This window comes from Podarcis vaucheri, assembly GCF_965113315.1.
Source record: "Podarcis vaucheri genome assembly, chromosome: 2".
Classification (NCBI taxonomy): Eukaryota; Metazoa; Chordata; class Lepidosauria; order Squamata; family Lacertidae; genus Podarcis; species Podarcis vaucheri.
In genome coordinates this window covers 130,717,167-130,730,749 of record NC_138760.1, presented here as the reverse complement: position 1 = coordinate 130,730,749, position 13,583 = coordinate 130,717,167, and the positions used below count along the sequence as shown (strand labels likewise).

Below are 13,583 nucleotides of genomic sequence, written 5' to 3'. Positions count from 1 at the left end.
AAGAAACTGACAAGCTGGAAGCAATTCAAAGGGATTACAAATTGGGAATTATCGTGCGTTAGCGGAACTGGCAACTGAAAGGGTAAAGGCAAGTTTTTTCTTTTTTGTTGTACTGACTTAAACTGGGGACTTTCTCCTCTCTGTGGATTATAAAAGTCTAAGACACCAAATATCGGGCTGACAGGAGGAAAGAGAACTGTCATTGCGGAAACTGTATCTAAAATAGAAACTGTTATATTTGGGCGCTTTTGGAAGATACAATTAAGGTACAGTAGCTGGCACCTTTTGGATGAGACTTTGTGGCAACTTGAGAAATGCTCTGTAAGTTAAAAAAAAAGTTCTTGAAGGACTATTGTTAAACTTTCTGGGACTGCAGGGACTTTAATGGCAGACAAATTTCTTTCTTTCTTTCCTGAACTGTGACAACACTCCCCCTAGTGGAGTTTGGGATTTACAAGTGCCTGGGAACAAACTTTATTTTGACTCTCTTCTGCTTTTTTATTTACACTGGGGGACTGTCTTTCCCATGGGAAAATAGACAATTTGACCTTGATCCATAGACAGGTGTGGAATGAGTGGCCCACCGAAAACAAGATCTGCAAAAACGAAAGCAGGGAAAGCTCAACTTGTGCAAACAACTTTGACTACTCAGTCACGCAGATCATCTGTCCCAGCTGTATTAGAGGAAGCTGGACAGCCAACAACAGAGGATATGGCTGCAGGAGAAACTGAGACTCTTTTAAAAGAAATGTTAGAACAGTTTGCAGTCTTAAATAAGAAGTTGAGTAATATCTTGAGGGAGCCTGGTTGGGCAAGCTTTTATTGGAGAGCTTATATGAATGTTTTGCAGATCCTTGAAAAGTTTGTATTACTTGAACTGTGTTCATTTTACAGATTAAATGTGTTTAATGTGCATGTTGATTTTCTCCTTCCTTCCTTTGGGATATTGAATAGGTCAGCCTGTTAAGCATTCAAGTTATTGATTGTTGAAAATTTGAGGACCGTAAGTGGCATGATCCCAAAGTTTTTAATTATAAACAATTTCAACTCCTAATAAAATCATCATTGTTGTTGTTGTTTAGTCGTTTAGCCGTGTCTGACTCTTCGTGACCCCATGGACCAGAGCATGCCAGGCACTTCTGTCTTCCACTGCCTCCCGCAGTTTGATCAAACTCATGCTGGTAGCTTCGAGAACACTGTCCCACCATTTCATCCTCTGTCATCCCCTTTTCCATCATACCGGAGACTAATATTGACATTTAGCATTAATAACAATTGGAGAGCCCCCTTTAACTTTTTGTGTGGAAGGGGAAATGAATGAACTTGAGTTGCCTGAATATTGGGGAAATATTGCCTAGTGAACATGGGTACCATCCTGGAGTGAGCACTTCAAATATTCTGAATAGCTTTTAAAGATATAATCGGTGGACAGAGAATCGGAAGTCCACTCTATTTCTTTCTCTCTTCCCTTTTTTTTCTTTTTCTTTTGAAATTCTTGTTCTCTTCCAGTTTCTTCTTATTTCTTTTTCTCTGCTTTGCTTTTGCTTATGTTTTCTTTTCTTTTGTTTACGTCCTCTACTCTGGTTTAGTGAGGCACATGAAGGTGATGGCTGGCCTGTGTGAAAGACCCTGTGTGACTCCTTTGAGAGAGGGCTTTGTATTTTCTTCTGTCTTACTCTTTTCTTTTCTTTTCTTTTCCTTGTTTCATTTTTATTTTTATGTAGATTAGTTTGTTTTTTATACTACAGGCAGCCCCCCCCCATGTATGTGGGGTAACATTCCAAGGCAACACACACATTGGTGTATAATTGAAACACCTAATGTCCGGATTTTCCCAGACATTGCCGGGATTTCAGAGGTGAAATTGACATCCAGGGGGAATTTCTGAAAGGTGGCGTTTTGTCCTGGATCTTAGAGAAGTATCAAAAAATTGCAGACATCAGGGTGTGCTAATTTTTATTTTTTGAAACATGGCAAGCCTGGTGTCAGAGCTGCCTCCAGATCCCAGCTCACAGAGGATCACGCTAGCCAGCGGTCACTTTATAAAAGTCTTTATTGAGTTACAAATTCCATTTCCAAGCTGCAGCGTGCAGCTCTACGTCTTAGAAGCTAGACCGACGAAGCTCCGTCTGATTCCCCGCCTCCTGCGCACCAACTTAATACCCTAGCCTTACTCCACCTCTTACGTCTTTCCTTCCTCCTCTGGGTCCCTCTGCCCCCCGTGGTCTCTTCCTTCCTGAACTCTTCTGACGCTGACCCCCCGGACCCTTCTGTCTCCTTCCGGCGGGCTTTAGGACCTGGCTCCCTTTCCGGGCTCCTTACTGTGCCGCCTTCCTGTGTATTTGAACTTGGCGCGCACACCCAACTTTCCACTTTCCGCTTGACCGTTTCTTCGCTCCCCGATGGAGGTGTGGCCACTCCTGACTCATGCCCTCCCTCCTGCGGTGAGCCGCCGGATCCCGATGCCTGGCGCCCTTCCTCCCCACTACGCCCTGTTGGGGACGCTGGCCCCGATTTCCAGCTGCTGCTCTCTGAATCCCCTCTGGTCCCTTCTTCCTGGGGTGTCCCCCTAGGTTTCCCCCTTGCTCTGGCTACTGGCGCTCCTTTCTGTGAATCTTCCGATTCACTGGAAAGACTCGGAGATCTCGGGTCGTCGTCATCACTCATCTTTCCTTCGGACTCCTCCCCCTCGCTCTCTGTTTCCTCCCTTTCCCGCGCCTCTGCTCCTGAACCCCTGACATCCATCCCCCCTCGATTCCCCCCTCCCCTCCTTCAGGTGTGGGTGCTGGGTACTCCATTGTCATGGGATGGAATGCCGGATACAGTTCGCTTCCCGTGGCGGGCATCCAACTGAAGACGTCCGGTTCTTCCTCCTCGCGTTCGTCGACGTTGATCATCTCCGCTTCCATTTCTGTGCCGCCGTGCTCGAACCCAAGATCCTCCCCGAACATGTCCATGTCAGTCTCTGCCTCGGTCTCTCTTGTGTCCGTCGCTCGACCTGGCATCTCCAGCCACTTCCTGTGCCACTGCTCCTCCGGTCGATCGTCCCACCAATACGAGGTGTCCGAGGCCGATCCCGAGGGTGACTCTTCCGGGGAGCGTGTGCCCATTGTAGGTTCCCCGTCCGAGTCAAACCCTTGGAACGTGCTTGATGAAAGCATTGGTGTGAAAAGCCAGTCGTCAAAAAAGTCGGCTGGCATGGGCCTGTGCGGGAATAGGGCATTAAATTCGTCCTTGAGCAGAGGTTCCTCCAAAGCGTAGCCTTGCACCCAGCAATTGGCACTGGCCGGGGTGCCCTCTCTGGCGAGAAGGTATTCTACTCCCTCTTCCCCCCATCTAGAGTCTAAAATCTCTGTGACCTCGTTGATGGGATCCTCTGTGGCAACCCCCCCTGCTCGGTCCTCTCCCGGAGCGGACTCGGTGCCATTTCTGGCTCCTGAAATCTGTGAGGTGCCTTGTAGGGAGTGAGCACCGATCTGTGGAACACCGGATGCATCCTGGATCCCTCCGGAAGCGTCAGCCAGAAAGCCACCGGGTTGATCTGTGCTTCGACTTGGTAGGGCCCTAGTTGCTTATGCCCTAGCTTCTTCTTTGCTAACGATCTGGCCGGCACTGCGTGGGCTGCCAACCAGACCCAGTCTCCCACCTGTATATTTTCGCCAACCCGCCTGTGTCTGTCAGCTTGCACCTTGTATGCGTGCTTAGCTAGCTCCAGCTGCCGTCGAAGCTGATCGTGGACCTCCTGCAACTCTGACGCGAAAGCGTCCGCTGCCTGCGGCTCCCCCTCCCCCACTCTCTCCAGTCCCGGGAAGGTTCTGGGATGCCTCCCATTGTTGGCGAAGAACGGCGTCACCCCTGTGGACACGTGCTTCGTGTTGTTGTATGCGAACTCGGCGAGCGGCAGGTAATCCACCCACGTTGCAGGCTGTTAATAATAATAATAATAATAAATTTTATTTATATCCCGCCCTCCCCAGCCGAAGCCGGGCTCAGGGCGGCTAACAACAATAAAACAGTACAAAGGTACAACATAAACAACATTCTAAAATCATTCATTATAAAAATTAATTAATTCAAGCCACTAGCAACCATTGGGCCAGAGCTCTGCGAAGATTGCCGAGGGAGGGAGTCAGGCTGTGCCCTGGCCAAAGGCCTGGTGGAACAGCTCTGTCTTGCATGATTGGCATAACATCTCAGGTACTGCTGCATGATGGCATTGACTCGCTCCACTTGCCCGTTGGTCTGCGGGTGTCTCGCTGACGCCAGGTTGATCTTGACGTTCAGGAAACCCATAGCTTCTGCCAGAAGTTCGAGATGAACTGTTGCCCCCGGTCAGACAGTATGGACCGCGGCAGACCGTGCACTTTGAACACGTGATCTATGAACAGTTTGGCGGTTTGTTCCGCCGTGGCCACCTTCGCACATGGAATGAAATGTGCCATCTTGGTGAACAAGTCCACCACCACTAGCACTGCTGTCTTGCCCCTCGAGCTGGGTAGATCCGTGACAAAGTCCAGGGCCACCCTCTCCCATGGTTCGAACGGGGTTTGCAGCGGTTCTATCAGTCCCGCCGGTGGTCTGTGCACTGGCTTGGCCCTCTGGCAGGTGTCGCACCTCGCAACGTAGTCCGCGACTTCCCCTCGCATTCTGGGCCACCAGAAGTCTCTAGCGACTAGTTCCACTGTCTTCTCCGTGCCAAAGTGCCCGGCTGTGGGCGCGTCATGCAACTGCTGCAGTACCTTGGCGCGAAGTTCGTCTCCCGGCACGTAGATGGCCCCTTTACGGATGAGCAAGCCGCCGTGCACCTGGAACTCGTCGCTCTTCGCGTGCCCCTGTGCACCTCTGCCATCTTTGCTTGTGCGAATGAGTCATCCTGCAACGCGCGCCGTACCGCATCCAGGTCAACTGTTGCCGAAGCACACGCCCACGCAGACAGTGCGAAGATGTGCATGGCCGCCGCTGGCGTCGCCTCCTCGACGTATTGCGGTTTTCGGGATAGTGCATCCGCCATGACGTTGGTGTCGCCTGGGACGTACTCTATTCGGAAGTCGAAGTCCGCAAAGAACTCTGCCCATCGTATCTGCCCCTGGTTCAGGAACCGCGCCGTGCGCCAGTGCTCCAGATTCTTGTGGTCCGTGCAGACCTGCACTGTGTGCTTGGCGCCGATCAGGAAGTGCCTCCACGCCTTGAACGCTGAATGAATGGCAAGCAACTCCCTGTCCCAGATGGTGTAGTTCTGTTCCAACTTGCTGAGCTTCCTGGAGTAGAACGCTCCCGGCCTCCAAACCCCCTGCGGGTCCTGCTGCAAAAGGACTGCTCCCACGGCTCGGTCTGAAGCGTCCGTCTCCACCCTCATCGGTCTGCAGGGGTTGACATGTAGCAGCTGCTCTTCCAACGCGAAGAGACGCTTGAGTTTCTGAAAGGACTGCTCTGCCTGCTCCGTCCAGATGAATTTCTTTTTCTTGGAGCTGAGCGTGTCTGTAATGGCCGCCGTCTGCATCGCGAACCCCTTGATAAACTTGCGATAGAAGTTCGCAAAGCCGACAAACCGCTGGACCTCCTTCCGGTTGCGCGGGCTCTTCCAGTCCAACACCGCGCGAACCTTGCCGCTGTCCATGGCTAGCCCCTTGTCCGACAACTTGTATCCCAGGAAATCCACCTCCGACATGTCGAACTGGCACTTTTCCAGCTTGGCGTACAGTCTATGCTCCCGTAGTCTGCGGAGCACTTCCTTGACGTCTTGGTCGTGGGTCTGCTGCGATTCAGAAAATATCAGGATGTCATCCAGGAAGCAGACACACTTCTTGTAGAGGAGCCCCGCTAACACGTGATGCATGAAAGCTTGGAAACAGTGGGAGCCATTTTGCAGTCCAAACGGCATCACTCTGTATTCGTAGGTACCCAGGGGCGTGAACATGGCTGTCTTCCACTCATCGCCTTCCCGCATGCGAATGAGGTTGTACGCCCCTCGCAGGTCCAACTTGGTGAACACGCGTCCTTTGCGCACCGTTGCGAGGAGGTCGTCGATTCTGGGCATGGGGAAATCCGAGGGCTTGGTCATCGCGTTCAAGGTCCTATAGTCCACTACGAGTCTTTTTTGGGGCGTGTCTTTCTTCTTTACAAAGAAAACAGGACTGCCCCCCACCGCCTTGGACTCTCGGATGAAACCGCGCTCCAAATTATGATCTATGAACTCTTTGAGTTCCTGTAGTTCGTCCTCAGACATAGAATACAGCTTCCCTTTCGGCAGCGTCGCCCCTGGCAGGAGGTCAATCTTGCAGTCATATGGCCGGTGAGGGGGTAGCTTGTCCGCCTCCTTCTCGCAGAAAACCTCCAAAAATTCTGCATATTTGTGGGGGACTGCCTGCAGCGTTCCCAACTGCAGCTGTGATTCCTCCTCTTCTCCCTCCTGCCGGGGCAGGATGCAGTTTTCTGCACAATAGGAAGAGCCGAAGATCAGCTGTCGCTGGTACCAAGCCAGCGTCGGACTGTGCCTGTCCAGCCAACTCATGCCCAATACAATGGGTGTGTCCGACAGTTGGGTGACATTAAAACTGATGACTTCCCTGTGATTTCCAAGTCGCATCACCATTGGCGGCGTTTGCTTCACCACCTGCCCCCCTAGCAACTCCCTGCCATCCACCGTGACGACCTGTAGGGGCAGCGTGGCAGGCAGCAACTGTATAGCGTGCTGATCGACAAAGTCTTGCCCTATAAAGTCCGCATTGCTTCCTGAGTCAACGGTAATTGGCACGTCTATCATGAGTCCATTGGGTAGCTGGAGCGATGCGGTGAGCTGCACCACTGGTTTGGGCGGGAGGGGATCCGTGGGTTGCAAAATCTCTGGGGACTGCTTCACTGACTCGTCTGGCTGGGCCCCAGTACCTCTGTCTCCAGCCAGACTCCGTCGTTTCCCTGCTGTGGTTCTCCGTGCTGAGCAGCTGCAGTTACCATTGCAGAGGCTGCAGTGTGCTTGTGTATCCTCTGGGGACACTCCTTCGCCATGTGCTGAGGGCTTTCACAGATGTAGCACTTCCGGTTCCCTCTAGGAGGCTTCGCTTTGACTGCTCCCGGCGCTAGGGCTCTGGTTGCTGACTGAGCCCTGGCACCTCCCACCTCCATAGGTTCCGCTCCCCCTCCTGGCGGAGGCGTGGATTGCGCACACGCTGCTTCCCTGGGAACGAAGGAGAACCCTCTCGCTGTTTCGCGCCCTCCACGCCCTTCGTCCCTGCTCCACAGACGTTCTTCCAGACGCACCCCAACCGTCAGCGCCCTCTGAACGATCTCCTGCGTGCTCCGGGGTCTCTCCCCCCTCGCAATTTCGTCTTTAACCGCGCCGCTCAAACCTTCCCAAAACAGGTCTCTGACTGGAGCCGAATCTCTGTCCCATTCCAGGGCACTGACCAGTGCAAAAAAGCGGGCGTGATACTGCCTCACACTGGCCCTCCCCTGCTTCAGTCCATGTATTTCTTTTCGAGCAAGATCCACGTCTATGCTGGATAAAAAGCACGCATCCATCGCTTTAATGAAGGCATCCGCACTTCGGAGCGCCGGATCCTTATCTCTCCACAAATTGTGCAGCCACGCTTTAGCGTCTCCATGCAGATGGGATAGGATAAACCCCACCTTCTCTTGCTCATCTCTAAAGTCCTTGTCCAGCAGTTGCAGCACACACTGTACATCTGCTCGGAAGTTGGGGTACTGTTGTAAATTCCCATCGAAGTGAGATACAAGACCGCCTGCTCTTCTCCCCAGCCCAATTCCCTCCGGTCTGGGTCCCAGTTGCCCTTGCTTCGTAAGCATTTCAAACCTGGTTTGGAGATCCTTGTAGGCGGCAGCTGCTTCCCCCTCTCTCTTCCTGGATGCAAGTATCTCGGCATTGAGTTGTGTCACTGCATTTTGCAGGTCCGCTATCTGCTGTTCTGCAGTCATCTCGTCTGCTTTTCGTGAGCTCGCAAGTAGGCACCAGTCTTCACCCCTCTCTGCGCTTACTCCCGCTGCGAGGCTTTAGGTGCCAAACTGTGAGACGGAGCTTACTGTCAGAGCTGCCTCCAGATCCCAGCTCACAGAGGATCACGCTAGCCAGCGGTCACTTTATAAAAGTCTTTATTGAGTTACAAATTCCATTTCCAAGCTGCAGCGTGCAGCTCTACGTCTTAGAAGCTAGACTGACGAAGCTCCGTCTGATTCCCCGCCTCCTGCGCACCAACTTAATACCCTAGCCTTACTCCACCTCTTACGTCTTTCCTTCCTCCTCTGGGTCCCTCTGCCCCCCGTGGTCTCTTCCTTCCTGAACTCTTCTGACGCTGACCCCCCGGACCCTTCTGTCTCCTTCCGGCGGGCTTTAGGACCTGGCTCCCTTTCTGGGCAGCTTACTGTGCCGACTTCCTGTGTATTTGAACTTGGCGCGCGCACCCAACTTTCCACTTTCCGCTTGACCGTTTCTTCGCTCCCCGATGGAGGTGTGGCCACTCCTGACTCATGCCCTCCCTCCTGCGGTGAGCCGCCGGATCCCGATGCCTGGTGCCCTTCCTCCCCACTACGCCCTGTTGGGGACGCTGGCCCCGATTTCCAGCTGCTGCTCTCTGAATCCCCTCTGGTCCCTTCTTCCTGGGGTGTCCCCCTAGGTTTCCCCCTTGCTCTGGTTACTGGCGCTCCTTTCTGTGAATCTTCCGATTCACTGGAAAGACTCGGAGATCTCAGGTCGTCGTCATCACTCATCTTTCCTTCGGACTCCCCCCCCCTCGCTCTCTGTTTCCTCCCTTTCCCGCGCCTCTGCTCCTGAACCCCTGACACCTGGTTAAAAGAATTCTGAGGGGAGTCTCTAAGAGAAACCAATGTGGCTTTCCATTACCCATTTAGATGCCATCTCCTCAGATGTCAAATATGGAGGGAGAGATAAAGAAAGAGAGGATAAAAGAGAGACTAGATAGATATCACACACACACACACACACACACACACACACGATGTTATCCATCGTGTGTGTGTGTGTGTGTATACACACACACACATATATATATATATATACATACATACATATATGCAGGTTTTGGTGTCTTCGGGTGTCTTCCCGTGTAAGAGTCGGGGTGTCTGTGCGACGTTTCGACGAGGTCTCACTCGTCATCTTCAGGCTGGTGCTTTCGGCTTCTTGTTACTGGAACAGAGCAGAATCTGGTGTTTGAGTTCCTATAAATACTGTTGAGGGGTGTGGTGTATAGCCTCCAACGTTCTGGGCAGAGAGGAAGTTCCTAGATTAGTGTGCCTTTTCTTCTTTTGTTCCTTAATTACTTGAGGGATATCTTGAGTGATTTCATGAGTGATATTCTGAATACCACTGGGTGGGTCATTAAGTGTAGATTAGTTGCTAAAGCTTTCGTGTCTTGACCTCTTGAGCTTGTGAAGAGTTTTTCTGAGAAGATGGCTGTGCTGCATTTAGTTGTGCTCTGGCTTGGCTTCGTGTATAGGGGCGAGCTGTGGTTTTGTGCCTTGTGCCAGCCAGATCTGTGTAGGGATTGCAGGGGGGTGCAGCATCCGGAGGTGCCACTATAGTTTGGCTAATGGATATGTTGACGACACCTTTGTAATTTGGCCACACGGGAAAGAAAAACTAGATAGCTTCCTCACACATCTCAGCAGCCTACACCCCAAAATACAATTCACTATGGAAATAGAAGACAACAACCAACTCCCCTTTCTTGACGTCCTAATCTACAAAAAACCTGATGGCTCCCTAGGACACACTATCTACCGGAAAAAAACACACACCAACCGCTACTTACATGCACAATCACACCACCACCCTGCACAAATAAACTCCGTAGCCAAGACTCTCATCTCCAGAACCAAACGCCTGGCTGACAAAGACCACTTGACAACTGAGTTACAGAATCTCTCAAATGTGTTAATCGCCAATGGATACCAGAAAAACAGGGTTACGAAGCTAATCCAAAAAGAAACACCCCCCAAAAACCAAGACACAGAAGAAAACAATGGCATGGCCCTCCTTCCTTATATCAAGGGCACTACAGACAAAATCAGCAAAATCCTCCATAAACACAATATCAAAACAGCCTTCTGCACCAACCAAAAAATAGCCAATATCCTCAGAAACCCAAAAGACAAAATCCAGCTGGAAAACCAAGGGGTCTATGAAATACCCTGCAAAGTCTGCCCAGCCACGTACATTGGACAAACAAACAGACGAATAAATGCACGTATCGCAGAACACAAGAATGCCGTCAAAAAAGAAGAAAAAACTTCCTCTCTTTTCCAACACATGAATGAAACAGGACACGAAATTAATTTTGCAGATTCCAAATTGCTCTTTAACATGGAACATCACCACAAGAGAATAATCATGGAAGCCATCGAGATAGAGAAACACCCTCACAACATGAACAAGCGTGACGACACGTCCCGCCTGCCAGACATCTGGAAATTAGCCCTCCCCACAAAAACCGACACCAGAACCAGAGGCACACAGAACACCGTCACCAATCAACCACACCAGACCCAAACCCAGACCCTCTCCACAGACATATTACAGACTCCATCCAGTAGCCAAACTATAGTGGCACCTCCGGATGCTGCACCCCCCTGCAATCCCTACACAGATCTGGCTGGCACAAGGCACAAAACCACAGCTCGCCCCTATACACGAAGCCAAGCCAGAGCACAACTAAATGCAGCACAGCCATCTTCTCAGAAAAACTCTTCACAAGCTCAAGAGGTCAAGACACGAAAGCTTTAGCAACTAATCTACACTTAATGACCCACCCAGTGGTATTCAGAATATCACTCATGAAATCACTCAAGATATCCCTCAAGTAATTAAGGAACAAAAGAAGAAAAGGCACACTAATCTAGGAACTTCCTCTCTGCCCAGAACGTTGGAGGCTATACACCACACCCCTCAACAGTATTTATAGGAACTCAAACACCAGATTCTGCTCTGTTCCAGTAACAAGAAGCCGAAAGCACCAGCCTGAAGATGACGAGTGAGACCTCGTCGAAACGTCGCACAGACACCCCGACTCTTACACGGGAAGACACCCGAAGACACCAAAACCTGCATTCCTGTACCCGTGAAAATCTACGAAAGCAAATACATACATATATATATATATATATATATACACACACACACACACACAATATAATAATACATACTATATATTACATAAAATAATTTATCCTATAATAAATTATATATATATATATATAATAAATTTTATATATATGAAGCAGGAAATATAGTCCAGTATTCCTGAGGAATTCTTAGTATTATTATTGAAAAACACCCACCCCCAATATATTACGGCCAAATCCTCGAGCCCATGCATCCCACTGAGCAATACAAAACATGTGTTTCTTCCCATCAAGCTCCAAAGAGATTCTCCTGAAGTTGGGATTGTTTTTCTCTCCTGGAATTAACAAAATAACAGTCATTCTTGCTGAATCCCAGTGGATTTCCACCCAGAAACTCAGCAACAAAGAAACCCAGAGCAAAACATTGTTGTGATAAATACGCCCTGAACTCTTGCAAGGCGGGGGGAGTGAGATACTGGACAGACACGCCGACGTCTGGTCATTTCCCCCAGTGTTCTGAATCCGTGGCTTAGACCTATGGATTTGGTGGCCCCTTAATTCTGTACAAAGTTCAAGTTGGGCGAAGGTCTCTTTCTGCCGTCCATGATTTGGGTTTTGGTTTTTTTGCTCCTTCCTCAGGCTGCCACCAAGATGTCCCTGAGGACCAAGTGTCTCTTGACCAGGCCTTTTGAACTGCAGGAAGACTATTACAGGCCAGGAGATCTCATTGTGGGGGGACATTTACGCTTCAGCAGTGCCATACACACAAATCAGATGTTTAATTTGTCACCCCGAGAACGGGACATATACATTTCTAAGTACGTACATAGAAACTCTGGGGAGGGATTTGGGTTGCTCTAATATCATTGTAGACTAGAGGGCTTGTTCCAGGGATCTGCATCCAGGGAGCCAGTGTGGCGCAGTGGTTAAGAGCGGTAGACTCGTAATCTAGTGAACCGGGTTTGATTCCCCGCTCCTCCACATGCAGCTGCTGTGTGACCTTGGGCTAGTCACACTTCTCTGACGTCTCTCAGCCCCACTCACCTCACAGAGTGTTTGTTGTGGGGGAGGAAGGGAAAAGGAGAATGTTAGCCGCTTTGAGACTCCTTCGGGTAGTGATAAAGTGGGATATCAAATCCAAACTCTTCTTCTTCTTCTGCATTAGCGATATTGCTTGTTTCCCAGAATGAAAAACAAACCATAAAACAAAGCTTTACGGCTTGTCTTCACCAGATAAGAATCTTACCCATTGCTTCTTTCAGAGACTTGCATAGTCTACAAAGACTTCCAGAGACTTATAAGACTTATGTTTATTTGGTTCTATGTTTTCAAGAGAATCCATCAAGAGTGCCTATTTTGTGACTTTCAGAGACTTATAAGACTTATGTTTATTTCGCTCTATGTCTTCAAGAGAATCCATCAGGAGTGCACGTTTTGTGACTTTCAGAGACTTATAAGATTTCTGTTTATTGGGTCTGCAGAGAGTACATATTTCATATATTTCATATTCTATGTTCCATATAGATTATATAAAGAGTTTATATTGATTTTGCATTGTTGTACTTGGTCATCGTGTTGCCTTGGATATTACTGAGAATTGTTTGCAACACAGGGGTTTAATTGTCTGGTTACTGAAAAGCAAACCATGGCATCTCCAAATAATTGTCCATACGGACAGGTGCTTCTGTTTATGGTGGTGAAAGTAACGCCAAAGCATCCCCATGAATCATGATGGGAAGGCTGCTAGGCTCGCCCACAGAAAATATTTATTATTATTATTACTATTATTACTATTTATTCTATGTAAACATATGGGAAAACAATTCTATCTTCTCCTTTCCACTGATCAAAGTGTTGCCCAAGGTTGCCAAGAGCATTCAGAAGTACAGTAAAACAAATTGGCAAACATTAAACTGAACCCGGAGCAGGGCAGATAATTAAAGCAGTCTGCTTTGAATACCAAAATTAAGGGGAAATCTACTTGAACAAAATGAACCTTTGCTGTAATAAAGCAATAAAGGTAAAAGTAAAGGTACCCCTGACTGTTAGGTCCAGTCACGAACGACTCTGGGGTTGCAGCATTCATCTCGCTTTACTGGCTGAGGGACCCGGCATATAGCTTCTGGGTCATGTGGCCAGCATGACTAAGCCGCTTCTGGAGAACCAGAGCAGCGCATGGAAACGCCGTTTACCTTCCTGCCGGAGCGGTACCTATTTATCTACTTGCACTTTGCTGTGCTTTTGAACTGCTAGGTGGGCAGGAGCTGGGAGCTCACCCCGTCACGGGGATTCAAAATGTCAACCTTCTGATCGGCAAGCCCTAGGCTCAGTGGTTTAGGAACACCCCTAGACTTGGAAGTGCTAAGCGCTAAATGCACACCAGCTCCAAGTGGTTTCCAAATCTCTCCTCCAACTCCTCCCCAGTGCAGCTTAATTGCACTCTTACACAGAGGTCAGGCAGTGGAAAGCCTGACAAACTGTGCTGTTCTGAC

At 49.6% G+C, this 13,583-nt stretch overlaps 1 protein-coding gene across 1 annotated transcript in view; it reads left to right on the top strand.

The window, feature by feature from the left end:
- The window catches only part of LOC309527282 (vomeronasal type-2 receptor 26-like), an 89,838-nt gene that overhangs the window by 53,156 nt on the left and 23,099 nt on the right, over positions 1-13,583 (top strand). The gene's annotated exons all lie outside the window — the stretch shown is intronic.